Below are 17,200 nucleotides of genomic sequence, written 5' to 3' on the forward strand. Positions count from 1 at the left end.
GGCAGTCTTATTGGGTGGGTAGAACTTGTTTACAAATTGCTTGACTAATTCCTCCTACATAGTGATGGAGTTTATGGACAGTGAATTAAGCCAAGTCTGAGCTTCTCCCGTCACAGAGAATGAAAACAATAATAGTTTTATTGCGTTCGGTGTCACATTAGGTTGCCTTTGTGTGACACATATCGACAGAAAAATTTTTAGATGCTGCTGAGGATCCTCAATGTAAGACCCTGAAAACATTCCCTTGTTCTGCAACAAATGTAGCATGTTGTTTTGTGATTTGAAATGATTCCGCTTGTATTTGAGGGACTGCAATTGCGGTTGCCAAATTTTCGGCGGTGGGTTATGCCCAATCATACAAGGCTATTCTGGCACAAGAGGCGCCACACCCTGATTGTTCGGGTCATTATTTCTATTATTTGGATTTTCTATTACGTCATCCATGTCTAGTTAGATTTGTTTTGTTGAGTTCTGTTGTTGTATGTCCTTCTTGTTTGCACGATTCAATGCCTTGAAAACTTTCTCAGGATCTGATAATGGTTCGAGCAATTCACCAGTTCTCAAGGAGTTCCTAGGCATGCACCTATAACACCCAAGGCTACAAACGTTAAAATTTCAATGTATTTGGTTTTAAAAATATGAAGAAAATTGACTACACTAAGAATTCTAGCAATTCTTTTAGTTGCAATTAATACACTGTTAAATCCCTGGCAACGGCGCCAAAATTTTATTACGCCCAACTATGCCTTATAAAAAGGACTAAGCGGTCGTTGCAAATATATTCCGACTAATAAGTCCGGAGTCGAATCCCACAGGGAATTAACCTATCAAGCAAAGCTACTAGACTCGCACTAACTCACGCAATCAATCTTTAGAAATATTTAAGTAACAATTTGGATGTTTACTAACTAAATATTACGTAATAAAAATGCAATAATTAATAACTAACTACTACGGTTTGTAGACAAGAATTGGAATGATCTAAGGTTATGATTTCCCCTATTGTCGGAATCCTTTTTCGCTACGTTCTCTATCAATCATGAGCACTCTGACTGTCGTAACTCTTTCCCGAGTAATTACCACAATTTAGTAGACATATTCTCCTGAATTACGCTAGCTGGCATTAATTACAGCTCACTCGGATCGCACCAATATTTCGTTATCCCTAATCCCACCTTTAAACCCTTCGTATCGATCCCTCATATACGTTAAGAGTGATTTTGTTCAACAACTACCTCAATATGCACTCTCACCCGAGTAATACACACTAAATAGGCACAGTCGATTGAGGGCCCTTCAATCAACAACAATAATAATATAGTTGAACAAATAGAGAAAATACTACGGCAAATCTATATTAACATAACATGAAAATCATCCTCCAATAGGTTCCATCAAAACCCTAGATTAGAAGTTTAGCTACTCATACTCATAGTCACAATATCCAAAGTATTTTGCATAATTAAATTACAAAGTAAGGATAAAGGGATGTAGAAATCAATGAGTCTAACTCTCAACGGTTGTTCCACGAGCTATCCTTGCCTCCGGTTGAAAAAGTATCCTCAAAAGTGGCATTTTTAGGTCTATTTATATGTGTAGGAAAAGACCTAAACGTGTAGGCCAAGTTCTAGTCAAACCAGGAGACGAAATAAGTCTTTAAAACTCGGAATGTGCATGCCCAGACCTGGCCTCACGAGGTCTACCGCCAGCTTGAGCTCGCCCCAGGACTGGCGTCGCAAGCTCTAACGCCCACTTTAGGCATGGCTTTGCCGGTTCCTCATTCGTAGGCTGCTCACTTCTTTCTTTCTTCTTTTTAGCTGTTTTCGAGCATACTTTAGACTTTAAGTATTCATTTTGCTCTACTTTCATCTCTAATTCACTTACACATAAAATAGACTCTATTACGCATAATTAAAGTGTAGTTTATCATTATAGCATATAAAATATAAGGTAAATAATGTACGAAACTAAAGAATTATAGCCACACATCAATATATAAGATGGTTACATGTATGTTTATTGTCAACCTGCAGTTTGGCATTTGAAATTGTCTTTATCAATTAAGAGCATAATTTTTAGATTATGAAATCAAGATAGTTCATCTTGATGATGTTGGTTTATATTCAAGCTAGTTTAGCATTGAATACCTCCTATTAATGGGTAAACTATTGCTTATGAGAATAAAGCCTCATGTGTTGGTCTAAGATTTTCTAAATTGCATACAGCAGCACTTGTATGCATCAGACCAATAAAATATGATAAGTCCTCCCCTCACACTTTGTTTAGGATCAAAAACTAAATATTTTTACTATCTAATAACTTTTGATATGTGGTATATGATTAATTTCACTACCACAATGCATAAAGATATGTTTCCCAAAGAAGATTGGGGATATGAGTTAGTTTTTCTAACATTTGGGGGATGGAATAAAACAGCTGGAAAATATGCTATATGAATCGAATTATCATTAATATGATCCTCACTTAGAACATAATTCAAGTCAAATGTCAGAAGCATTTGCTGATCCAATATTAAATATCATATTTCAGCTGTAAATGCTCTTATTAAAATTAAAGTCCCTGAAGGATAAAGTTTACTATACACATGAAGTGTAATAAACCGATCGGTTCCAAAGGTAACAATCCTTGAAAAGGATAGGAGAAAATGATCATAATGAGGAGGAAATGAGATCTACAAGAGCCCACGACATAACATTTCATGAAACTCCAGAAGAAGTTCGGGTACCTGAAAATAAAGAAAGTGATGCGATCTCAACAAGTTATGTCACTTGCGAACCGATACAAAATGATCGTCGACGATATATTTGATATAATATAGTGCACAATATTATAAAAGATTGTGAGGATCAGACCTGTAGTCCAGACACCTGAAGATGTCATGCCATTTAGATGCAAGTCATAACCTATATGACTCATTTGATCAAATTTATATAAAGATCCTTGAAGGATTTAAAATGCATGAAGCATATAATTCAAAGTCTCGAGAAATGTACTCAATCAGATTACAAAAATCTTTGTATGATTTAAAATAATCAGGGCGCATGTGGTATAATTGCCTTACTGAATTGATGAATGAAGGTTATATAAATGATGGCATTTGTCCATATATTTTTACAAAGAAAATAGCATTAAAGTTTGTTATACTTGTTGTTTATGTTAATGACATGAATCTCATAGGAACTCCAGAAGAGCTCCAAAGGAAAAAACTTGTCTTAGTCTACAAATTGAATATTTAGCAGATGAGATCTTTATCCATCAATCTGTTTATACAGAAAATATCTTAAAATGCTTTTACATGGATAAAGCTTACCCATCAAGTACACCAAATGGGTATTCAGTCACTTGAAGTGAATAAGGATCCGTTCTGACCTCCAGAAGAGGATGAGGAACTCCTTGGTCCTGAAATACTCTATCTCATTGCAATTAGTGCACTTATGTATCTTGCCAATGCTAACAAAGGTGGTACATATCATATTGATTATGCAGATACAGGTTATTTATCTGATCCCCATAAAGTTCAATCTCAAATCGAGTATGTGTTTACATATAGAGGTATTGTCATATCATGGCACTTCACAAAGCAATCTATAGTTTCTACTTCTTCAAATCATGCTGAGATAAATAGATATTCATGAAACAAGTAGGGAGTGCGTATGGTTGAGATCAGTGATTCATTTTATTCGAGAAATATATGGGTTGGAATGTGGTAAAAAATTCACAATATTATATTAAGACAATGCTACATGCATAGCCCAATCAAATGGAGAATTTATAAAAGGAGATAGAACGAAGCACATTTCACCAAAATTATTCTACACATATGATCTTCAGAAAAATGGTGACATCGATGTGCAACAAATCCGTTAAAGTGACAATCCAGCAGATTCGTCCACTAAATCTTTGCCAACTTTAACTTTTGAGAAGACGGTATACAAGATTGGTATGCGAAGACTTAAATATTTGGAACAAGGTTTTCATCAATGGGGAGTGAAATACGCGCTGTACTCTTTTTTCCTTACTAAGATTTTTTTCATGGGTTTTTCTTGTAAGGTTTTTAATGAGGCAGCTAGAATTGCGTATTACTAAATATGTGTACTCTTTTTTCTTCACTAAGATTTTTTTCACTGGGTTTTTCCTAGTAAGATTTTAACGAGGTACAATATCTTTTAATGAACATCCAGGGGGGTGTTATAAAAATAATTATAATGTGGATGTCCATTTATTACTCCGATATAGATAATCTTCCTGAAGAAGATTATCCGTTTGGTACTCTATTGAAATTTATTTACAAACAGTTGATGCAGGCAGGTTGCAAGCAACTCAATGAAATGATTTGCAGCAGTTTCTTATTAAACAGGCAGGTTGCAAGCAGCTCATGCAGACAGCTTACAAGCAGCTGAAGAAAAGCCTCGCAGCTGCTTCATTTCTTCTATAAATAAAGAAATTTTCATTTCATTACGTACATCAGTTTGAAGTTGAATAAAAATATCAATCTCCATCTATACTTGTTTTCGATTTATTTACTTTACGGTTTTTATTTTATAACATATATCTTATATTCTAGATTTTCGTTTTAGAAAGTGATTTATGTTTCTGATTGCATCAACTACTGAAAGGCAAAGTTTAAAAAACAAAAGTTTTAAAAAGGAAAATAATAAAAAGTTTATAAAAACAAGTAGACTTTAGAAAATAAAAAATCGAGCTTGGTATAATTTTTTGCTAAAACATTAAAGAAAAACCATTAATTGTATTTGTATTGTCGTCGGCCCAGAAAAATAACAACAATGCTATTGAGTAAAGGGAAAAGGCTTTAAAAAAATGCCACTCAACTAACATAAATGGTCTATCTATGTCATTCTTTAAAAGATCGCTTTATTCATGCCGCTAACATTATACTTTTGACCTATTTATGCCACTAATGTTATACTTTTGGCCTATTTATACCATTGTCTACTAACAGTTCCATTTTCTGGTTTTTAAATAATAAGAATTAATTTTTCGACCCTACCTTTGCCACGTGTCTTTATATTACTGGTTCTTCTTTACTTGACCCTACATTTCTTTTAACCCTGATTATGTATAATTAACCATGCCCAACCCGATAGAATCCAACCATCTTTTAACCCAATCCCTAATTCCTTGTCACGACCCAAAATCTAACTAGTCGTGATGTCACCTAACCCAACCCGCTAAGTAAGTCAATTAACAACTATCCAATTTAATGAGATTTTTTTTAGACAAATAAATGATAAAATAACTGAACCTTAATACATTTTCCAAGTTATTTTATTAAGGTTCAATTATTTTATCATTTATTTGTCTAAAACAAATCTCATTAACTTGGATAGTTGTTAATTGGCTTACCTAGCGGGTTGGGTTATGTGACATCACGACTAGTTGGATTTTAGGTTGTGACAAAGAATTAGGGGTTGGGTTAAAAGATGGTTGGATTTTATCGAGTTGGGCATGATTAATTATACATAATCAGGGTTAAAAGAAATGTAGGGTTAAGTAAAGAAGAACCACTAATATAAAGACACATGGCAAAGATGGGGTCGAAAAATTAATTCTTATTATTTAAAAACCAGAAAATAGAACTGTTAGTAGACAATGGGATAAATAGGCCAAAAGTATAACGTTAGTGGTATAAATAGGTCAAAAGTATAACGTTAGTGGCATGAATTTGGCGATTTTTTAACGTATGGCATAGATAGGCCATTTATGTTAGTTGAGTGGCATTTTTAGGCCTTTCCCCTTGAGTAAATAAGACGTTAGAAAAACATAACTGAAAAAAAATAAATATCATATCATCATCTTCCTGAAAGAAAAAAAAAACATTAACAAATAGATATTAATTTCAATATTAATGCAAGCTACTTTAATATATACAATTATTAACTTTATATTTTTGTCATATTCCTATGGGTGGCTCAGGAGAAAGGCTAGTAAATCTTTAGCTTTAGGCGTCCATACTTTTGGGGGCCCAAAAATTCTTATAGATGTTATTTTGACTTAAAACAATATTAAAATTCGTAGAAAAATATAAATAATATTTATTAAGAAAGATATAAAGACCGATTATTTTTTAACAGTAAAAAAATATTTTAGAGCCTGCAATACTTTTTTACAGTAATATCTAAGGTAACGAATTGCAAACACATGGCTAATATATTATTAACTTGAATTGACCCTTAACAATATAAATTTAACATTACTATTAGATGTTTGTTGGAAGCTTAAATGCTTTATATCTTATAAAAGTATTGTGCTATAAACAAAAAAAATACATAGAAAAAGAAAAGGTTTCTTATTTAGATTTGACTATAGGTCACTAGTTTTGTAATAATATTGAAATTAATATCAATTTTTAAGCAATTAATCCAAATCCCGCTAACCTAGAATTAGGCATGAAACTTCCGTCAGTCTTGATTTTGATAAACCCCGAAGGAGGAAAAATCAACTAATATAGATTGATGCATCACTTTTGTCGAACTGATGAGATGATTTTGTCGAACTGATGAGGAAAAATCAACTAATATAAAAAAAAAAAATAAGTATTCTGCCTGTGGGTAGAAGGAACATACACTGCCATGATTTTGGCAACTCAAATTGATGAGATGGAACAGAAAATAAATGAAATTTAGAAAAGGAAACAAAGTGAATTTCAGAAGAAGCTTGGGAAAGACTTCTTTGTAGTTTATATTTCATAAGCATAAACCTAGTAGAAGTAGGATTTCGTGTTTCCTAAAAATAGCCGTTTTCCTAAATGAAAATAATGAAAAAAAGTTAAGTAAAGCGATTAGAATTATTTTGGGAACAATGTGCTAATTATTTATTGGTTGTAAAGTTTAAATCTTTTTCCTAGTGCACTTGGATTCTTGTCTCGGAAAATTGGGCAGCAAGAAAAATCTTTTTTTCATGAAAAAATGACGCTATATAACCGCTCTCAAATTATAGCCGAAAAAAAAAATATATATATATATATATATATATATATATATGTTATATACAAAAATTATACAAATTATATATATATATATTTTCGACTACCGAATGTAAATAATTTCTGACGCGAGTTAAAAGTGAAAAAAGTCTTTTTTCCATCACTATAATATCATATTCCTAACTTAAAAAATCGTGCAAAACCAACTACATATCAAAAGGAAGATAACTAAATGAAAATTAGGTCTAAGTTTATTTAGAAGATGTAGCGGGGATAGCTCAGTTGGGAGAGCGTCAGACTGAAGATCTGAAGGTCACGTGTTCGATCCACGTTCACCGCACAATCTAACAAGTTTTTCCACTTTTTCTCCTTTATTAAATAAATAAATACTAACTTCTGAGTATAACAGCCTTTTTTGAAAATTGAGCACCAAGTCTTTTAATATCACTTAAATAAATCTCTTCTTTCTTTGGGCCCTACATTGCTTTCAAATATTTGTAGGCCTTTTGGGTAAACTTACGTCCATGCGAGTTTAGGACTTTAGGTCTACCCCGTCCCTTTTAACACGTTTACTTACAATTTCATACATTTTAATGTAGGACAGGATCAAACTATCTTAAGCATAATGTAAATAAAAGAATTGGGACAAGTTTTGCCTCTAACAATAGTATTTTGCTTTTCATACATGTACACAAAGAATACAATGTAGGCCTCTATATTGTAAGAGGTCGTTTGGTACAATGGTGGGATATTTTACTTTTTGGTTATCTCACCTTCTATATGGGATAACTAATCCAGCCATTTTAGTATAAAAGTTATCTCGGGTTTAGCTAATATCCCAAACCAAACACGATAAAGTTAATATTAAACTTTATCCCGAGATTACTATTTTTATCCTGTGTATCAATTAACCCCTAAATCTGTAACTATATCTAGTTCTTTGCCTTAAAATTGAGTACTATAAGTATACTCCAATGTCATTATGAGTAATTTTTATCTCCTGTAATTTTAACACAACCAGTAGAATTTAGAATTATCAATTGAAGCTTCTTGTACAGCCTGAGTTAAGAATCTCTTGTAAATCAATTTGGCTATAAACATACGGGAACACTTTGAAACCAACAACAAGAATTGAAGTATCATCACTCGGAACTACTTTTAGAAGCAAACAACAACAACGATAAATTCAGTGAAATTCTACGAGTAAGGTTTGGGGAGAGTAATATGTACGCAAACTTGTCACGACCCAAAATCCAACTAGTCGTGATGGCACCTAACCCAACCCGTTAGATAAGCCAATTACCAACTATCTGATTCCAATGAAATTAACGAGGCAATTAATTAAAAAAAAAATCTAAAACCAATACTTTTTCCCAAGAATTTGGTAGTACAAATCATGAGCTTCTAAGAATAGAGTTTACAAAACTGGTATAAAATAAATACATCATCTGTTTGAGAAGTACATAAACAGAGTTTTATGAATCTAAGGCTACCATGAACAAGAGGCAGCTACAACCAGAACGCAGATACATCTTCAAATCCAGCTCCCATCGAACACAGCAACGTCAGCAGCCAACATCTGCATGCAAGGTGCAGAAGTGTAGTATCAGTACAACCGACCCCATGTACTGAGTAAGTAACAAACCTAACCTTAGGTTGAAAGCAGTGACGAGTTTTTATCAAGGTCGGGTCCAAAATCAATAGTCCACAACAATATCCAGAAAACAATTCTCATAACAACAGAATTGAGGCAGCACAATGAATAACTCAATAATAAAGTGCTCAGTTCGTTCACAGTTCCGAAAAAATAAATATATTTTTTCAAATATAATAGTAAAACTCAATTCTTTTCACTAAAATCACCAAAAATATGAGTAAGTCTGAAAACTGTGATTTTTTCAAAATCCTTTCAATAATAAATGGGATGTTTTATTTTCTTTCCAAATAACCCGTATAAAATAATTGCATCACTATGCACTTCTGTCAACATGTGTGAGTAATCATGAATGATGTGATACTGTACAACATGAGAAAAAATTCATATCTATGCATGTATGTCATGTGTGCATGTCAATGCGATGCAACTCAGTGATAAAATTATATGTATACTCTCAGAGTATTATTTCACTCAGTCCTCCCAATCACTCAGTCCTCCAAGTCACTCTGTCCTCACAGTCAATCAGTCCTCACATTCACTCATGCCTCACAGTCACTCAATCCTCCCAAATCACTCGGCACACGTACTTGCACTCAGTAGGTACATGCACTCACTAGGGGTGTGTACAGACTCCGGTGGGGCTCCTTCATCCCAAGCGTTATACCAAGCCAATCATGGCATAAATCAATAAACATGATGCGGCGTGCAACCCGATTCATAAATATCCTCACAATTAGGCCCTCGGCCTCACTCAGTCATTAACCTCTCCAATCTCTCGGGCTCTCAGAAATCATGATAAGCAGCCCAACAACAATGATATGATGCATCAACAATAAATAAGAGAGACTGAGGTATGATATGAAATGAATAAACATGAGTGAGTGAAAAATTACAATTTGAATATATTATTCAACCACAAAAATGACCCCAATGGGTACCAACAATAACAACATATGTCTAAGCATAATTTTTAATACGAGTCACAGCTCTATTTTCTCTAACACGTAGAGAATGTACGGATATCAACAGATTATTCAACTATACAGTCCCATGGAATTTGACCAAGTCACAATTTCTACGGTGCACGACCACACGCCCGTCACCTAACATGTGTGTCACCTCCAAACAATTCACATAATATATATACTCAGGGTTCATACCCCCAGCTCCAAGAGTTACTTACCTCGAACAAGCCGAATCCAATGCCGAGCAAGCTAAACAATGCTTCCAGAAATTCCATTATGCGCGTAACAACTTCTGAACGGCTCGAATCTAGTCACAATTAATTTGATTCAGTCAACCTCAATTATAGGAATTTATTCCATATCAAAATACTATTTTTTCTACAAAAATCCGAATTTACACTCAAAAATTGCCCGTGGGACCCACATCTCGGAACCCGATGAAAGTTACAAAATATTAATGCTCATCCAACCATGAGTCCAACCATATAAATTTTACCAAATTCCGATATCAACTCGACCCTCAAATCTTCAATTGAAGTCTATGAAGATTTCTACCATTTTCAACCCAATGTTTACCCATTTGAACTCAAGACTCTTTCCATAAACCTTATTGATATGAATAAATAATACTCTTATACCCAAGAATCATACTCATAATCACCCATCATTACCCAAACTCGAAATTGAAGATTAGGGGTTAGAACCTTACCTCTTTAATGAAGAACTTGAGAGATTTCTCGTTGGATTTCAAGGCTTGGACAAGAATTTGATGAACAAGATACTTCATCTACTTCCTCTCTCTAGAACACTCTCACTTCTATGTAAAATCATCAGATAATTACCCCAAAATAAGCCCCAAAGCCTATTTATCAAAATGAGGTCGGGTTATGAAAATAGAAAAATTAACCCTCCGAAAGCAGGTCTGCGGTCTCATAATGGACCGCAGAATGGGTATGCGGGACGCAAAATTGATCACAAAATTGGTGCCCAGAACTGGGCTCTTCTGGTCCATTCTGCGACCAGTTTGCGGTCGCAGAAGCAGTTTTGCGATCGCATAATTGGTCGCAGAATTATATTTTTCTAGCCTTTGGTAATTTGGTCATAACTTCTTGTAGGAATGTCCAAATGATAAACAATTTGAAGCGTTAGAAACTAGACTCAAATATCTTTCATTTGATAGTTAATACACCATATAACACTTCGTGTACTGAGAGTTATGCTCATTTGAAATTAGGTCTTATGCGAACTCACTTGACTTTAGTCTATTATAAAATTTCCAACTTCTACATTCGATGCTGAAACCTATCAAATCAAGTCTGATTGACCTCAAATTTTGCACACAAGTTATAAATGACATAACGGACCTATTTCAATTTCCGGAATCGGATTCCGACTCCAATATAAAAAAGCCAACCCTTGGTCATAACTTTCCAAAAATTTAACTTTCGTCATTTCAAGCCTAATTCTACTACGGACCTCCAAATAATTTTTCGAACACGCTTCTAAGTCCAAAATCACCATACGGAGCTATTGAAATCATCAAAACTCTATTCCTAGGTTGTTTACACATAAGTCGATACCTGGTCACTATTTTAACTTAAATTTTTAATTATGAGACTAAGTGTTTCATTTCACTCTGAAATCCTTCCAGACTCAAACCAACTAACCCGATAAGTCATAAATCAACTCTAAGGCATAAATTGAGCAGTAAATGGGGGAACGGGGTTATAATATTCAAAACGACCGACCGGATCGTTACATTCTCCCCTACTTAAACATACGTCCATCCTCGAACGTGCCATGAGTTGTTTCCAAGCCACCACATCACTATTCCATCTTACCACGCATGTACCCGGGGTGATCCCACACCACCCTATTCCGTGTAAATCGTATAGGCCTGACAACACAACATAATTAAAAATCATTACTTCAACCTTAGCCCATAAACCTTGGAATTCTATTTCCAACATTCAGAATTTCTTTTCAAGACCTGAATCTCACATCAACACGCCGTATAAGTCTTAACAAGTTGTATTGAGCAATAACCATAACCCCAGATATAATCACTTAACATACTACACAACTCGCACGCTCGCATGCTCGCAGCACCACTTTCTATCACATTAACCACTCCAAAGTAACCCGGTAATAGTATTAAACCCCATATCAAACAAACCCTTGTTCTAAAACTTTTGCACACTGCTGATAATGAAAGAAACACGCAGAAAGCTCAAGACCCCTTATCAGATCAACAAGTAATGCAGCTCTCTCGCCCCAACCAGAACCATAATGACTTTCTAAGCCGAATTTCAATATTATCTTCCCGAATATAGCGTTTCAAACCTGATAGTACTCATTCTAGGTCCAATGACCTTATATATTAAACACAACTATCCCACAGACACGCCACATAAATATAGCTTCAGCCACCACTGCGCAATCCGTGTACCCAAATATGGGAGATGTCTCAAGGAAGAAAACTATATTGCAAGTTCAACAAGCACCACCACAACCACAATATTACAACCAACTCCTCAAATTTTGTGACGAGGATAACCGTAGGCGCATGTGCACAATTGTAGAGGAAGGAAATTAATGAATCAGATAAATTATCATAGAAATAAAATTCCCACACACGGCACGGATGACTCAGGTGCCAATAATATGAATCGCCAGGCATGGTCACATGCCTCTAGTCCCGGGATATCATACAGGAGCAATTAAACAAGTACACGTGTATATGCTAATGAAATAAGATTTTTATGCTCCTAGACTGGTATAAATGTCATAGTGTAAGCATGTGCAAAGTCTGTTATCACACTTCAAATCGGCAATTTAATGCAGAAATAGTAACTACCCCATTTATTCAGAGAATTAGCCTCTTTGAAACCATAAGTGTAGCCCTGATAGTTCTCAACAAAGGTAAGAACACGAGAAACGTTATAACTTTATGCTTAACAGTCAACTCTAGGAAAATCATAGCCTAAGCATTCTTTCGAGTATAAATACCTGCCCCAATGCCCGCACATTGGCTCAAACCTCACATATATGCACACTTATAGCGCATAGCTGTCACAAATAATCAACGCAACTAGTGCATCCACTGAGTCAAAATAAAATGCTCGCCTAAAATAGGCCACAACCCAAAATAATATACTTCTGAGAACTCTCAGTCTCCAAATTTATTGAACACATGAATCACCGTAACTGATCCCAACTCCAGCACTAAAATGACTAACACATCTTCCATTCACGATAATCCCATGAGGAATACTTTCATAATTCTTCCGTGCCACATAGCAATAATTCGAATATCAACAGTCTATCAACCAAGTGAGTATTGTAATACCAATGAACATCCGTAAGTCAAAACACAACGCGCCTTCTGAAATACGCACCCTTCTCAGGAATTACCAAGCAGTATAACACTCATCGAAATATCTGAAACTGACCATGCTGTCCAGCATTCGTTATCTTCTCTTCAAGACTGAACTGTCACCCTGTACATGTAAATCCTAATCCCGCACAATACACCACATCTATTATGCCATCATGTGAAAAGCACAAGAATCTTATTATCAACTTTGAGTCACCAACAATTTACATACCCTATTAGTTAGAAACCGTTCTCTTGCCTCTTTCCAGGAGGAAATCACAATACACAACACGTTCTCCACACCGGTAGAAAAGTATCTGATTCAAACCATGGTAGAAACCATCATGAACACTTTGAAATCCATCTACACATAACCAAGCTATTAAAACTAAATTCCTCTAACTTGACCAAACCACGTAGGTCACCAAAACCCAAGAATATTGCCACCAAAACATCTGTAAAGTCTTACCACATCGTAATTATCCAAAGGACCGATCCTACTATTACCATACTGGTCCATCCTACTACCCAGTTGTCCTATTTCTCCGAGTCCCTTCCGAATTTGCCTTCTGATTGATACTTCTCCTTGATAAAAGGCCACGATCTTTAGCCACACTCACCCCACAAACCTTAGCATAGAACCACAACGCCCTACGGCCTTTAAGAAACTGTGTTCTTCTTAAGCACCTCCATAAATACCACAACTGTAACACTCACTCTGAAAATACCTTATGTGAATTTAAAATTATTCTTCTTACCTTTCTTATACTGAAACATAGAGTCCCTAGTCATACAGAATTTTCGCAAGTCCAGTCGCCATTAAATGCAAATCTCAGATTTTATCCATACCCAAGTCTGGACACATTCTCAATTGCTATATATGCTCCTCGAACCTATTGGAGTTTCTCGAGAGTCTCCCCCTTTGTTCAAATCCAAATTACACCGCCCACATGGGCCAAGAGACACCTGCCCCAAAAGCACAATAACACTTAAAGAATTAACTTTACTTTTTAATACCACCGATCAATTTCATACTCCGTGGGCACTACATCATTCACAAATAACAACTCACTCATCCCACGATTTTTTTTATATACTCATAAAGCGCAATATAACCCGTATCCAGAAATTTTCTTACTAGAGTCATTCTCGAACTCCACCTCTGCAAGTCATCACTGATTCCCAAGTAAAACTCAGACCAAAAATAAATTGACACATACCAATGAATTGATTTGTCCATAGCAAACTCCCCCCACTTGGCTCAAAGCCATAGATTAAAACACTCCATAACTCACAATACCCAGACTTATTTACTGTCATAATACCGCAGTCGGTCCAACAAAAATTATATTCAAACTCGTGCAACACCAACCATAAAATACCTTAATCGTCTGCTAAGTTCGCATTCATTCTCTCAACCCTCAAGTCAACTTTCTCAACCAGATTCAAATTCATATCTCAACACATACACCCCGTTGGTAGCAAAGAAACTCTCCATTCACATTATAAGGAACACACCTACGTAGATTTCTTCGCAGGGGATAACCCACTTCCTTAGCCTCAAATTGGTATCTTGTTATACCCTTTCGCAATTACAATTACTATGAAATCACTTAATCTTTCTGAGTCCAAACTCATTTACCAGACCTGAGAATTTAATTTGTCCCAAATTTTAACAACATGAAAGATCCTTCAAAATATTTATACTCAAGACTGTATGTCACATCAAATCGAAAATCAAGCACTTCTAATGGAATTTCCTTTACATTTCAAGAAAACACTTCTCGTCATATTCAAATCGTCTTAACACATCCCACGGTCACATCATACCCATCACACAGCTATTTCACCACTCATCGAGCCATAAATTCCACTTGTAGGGTCATTACTGGACATATGAGTCCAGTTGTATCAGTTATAACTGAAACTACTGAGCTTAAGTTGCGGTCTAACCATGGCCTCAAGTCCTCCAGACTGGCCCATCACCAAAACACAGAATACACATCTCACACATCATCCCTGAAATCACAAGCCGGCGATACACAGCTGATACCGAGCGCTCATGTACGCATACGAATGCATGGGAGGAATTCAAAGAGTTATATTTCAAGCTGAATCAATTATGCATGATAAATAAAGAAAGATGGAAAATTATCCTAAATGCCCTATAGCCTCTCGAAGATAGGTATGGACGTCATCATACCGATCCGCAAGACTCTACTAGACACTTGCTCATGATTTGTAGAACCTATGAACCTAGTGCTCTGATACCACCTTGTCATGACCCAAAATCCAACTAGTCGTGATGGCACCTAACCCAACCCGTTAGGTAAGCCAATTACCAATTATCTGATTCCAATGAAACTAACGAGGTAATTAATTAAAATAAAATATCCTAAACCAATACTTTTTCCCAAGAACTGGTAGTACAAATCATGAGCTTCTAAGAATAGAGTTTACAAAACTGGTTTGAAATAAATACATCATCTGCTTGAGAAGTACATAAACAGAGTTTTATGAATCTAAGGCTACCATGAACAAGAGGCAGCTACAACCGGAACGCAGATACATCTTCAAATCCAGCTCCCATCGAACACAGCAATATCAGCAGCCAACATCTGCACGCAAGGTGCAGAAGTGTAGTATCAGTACAACCGACTCCATGTACTAAGTAAGTAACAAACTTAACCTTAGGTTGAAAGCAGTGACGAGCCTTTACCAAGGTCGGGTCCAAAACCAATAGTCCACAACCATATCCAGAAAACAATTCTCATAACAACATAATTGAGGCAGCACAATGAATAACTCAGTAATAAAGTGCTCAGTTCCTTCACAGTTCCGAAAAAATAAATATTTTTATTTTCAAATATAATAGTAAAACTCAATTCTTCTCACTAAAATCACCAAAAATATGAGTAAGTCTGAAAACTGTGATTTTCCCAAAATCTTTTCAATAATAAATGGGATGTTTCATTTTCTTTCCAAATAACCCGTATAAAATAATTACATCACTATGCCCATTTGTCAACATGTGTGAGAAATTATGAATGATGTGATACTGTACAGCATGAGGAAAAATCCATCTCTATGTTTGTATGTCATGTGTGCATGTCAATGCGATGCAACTCAGTGATAAAATCATATGCATACTCTTAGAGTATCATTTCACTCAGTCTTCACAGTCACTCAATCCTCCCAAATCACTCGGGACTCGCACTCAGTAGGTACATGCACTCATTAGGGGTGTGTACAGACTCCGGAGAGGCTCCTTCAACTCAAGCGCTATATCAAGCCAATCATGGCATAAATCAATAAACATGATACGGCGTGCAGCCCGATCCATAAATATCCTCACAATTAGGCCCTCGGCCTCACTCAGTCATCAACCTCTCCAGTCTCTTGAGCACTCAGAAATCATGATAAGCAGTCCAACAACAATGATATGATGCATCAACAATAAATAAGAAAGACTGAGGTATGATATGAAATGAATAAACATGACTAAGTGAAAAATTACAATTTAAACATATTATTCAACCACAAAAATGACCCCAATGGGTACCAACAATAAAACCATATGTCTAAGCATGATTTTTAATACGAGTCTCAGCTCAATTTTCTCTAACACGTAGAGAATGTACGGATATCAACAGATTATTCAACTATACAGTCCCATGGAATTTGACCAAGTCACAATTCCTACGGTGCACGCCCACACGCCCGTCACCTAACATGTGTGTCACCTCCAAACAATTCACATAATACGTATATTCAGGGTTCATACCCCCAGCTCCAAGATTAGAAGAGTTACTTACCTCGAACAAGCTGAATCCAATGTCGAGCAAGCTAAACAATGCTTCCAGAAATTCCATTATGCACGTAACAACTTCTGAACGGCTCGAATCTAGTCACAATTAATTTGATTCAGTCAACCCAAATTATAGGAATTTATTTCATATCAAAATACTAATTTTTCTACAAAAATCCGAATTTACACTCAAAAATCGCCCGTGGGACCCACGTCTCGGAACCCGATGAAAGTTACAAAATATTAACGCCCATCCAACCATGAGTCCAATCATACAAATTTCACCAAATTCCGACATCAACTCGACCCTCAAATCTTCAATTGAAGTCTATGAAGATTTCTACCATTTTCAACCCAATCTTTACCCATTTGAACTCAAGACTCTTTCCATAAACCTTATTGATACGTATAAATAATACTCTTACACCCA

At 35.6% G+C, this 17,200-nt stretch overlaps 1 non-coding gene across 1 annotated transcript; it reads left to right on the top strand.

The window, feature by feature from the left end:
- The first annotated feature begins 7,231 nt into the window (after positions 1-7,231).
- TRNAF-GAA (transfer RNA phenylalanine (anticodon GAA)) lies at positions 7,232-7,304 on the top strand. Its single transcript has one exon. It is a non-coding gene; the product is annotated as a tRNA-Phe (tRNA).
- Positions 7,305-17,200: the final 9,896 nt, after the last annotated feature.

The sequence above is a fragment of the Nicotiana tomentosiformis genome, chromosome 8, assembly GCF_000390325.3.
Source record: "Nicotiana tomentosiformis chromosome 8, ASM39032v3, whole genome shotgun sequence".
NCBI classification, from domain to species: Eukaryota; Viridiplantae; Streptophyta; class Magnoliopsida; order Solanales; family Solanaceae; genus Nicotiana; species Nicotiana tomentosiformis.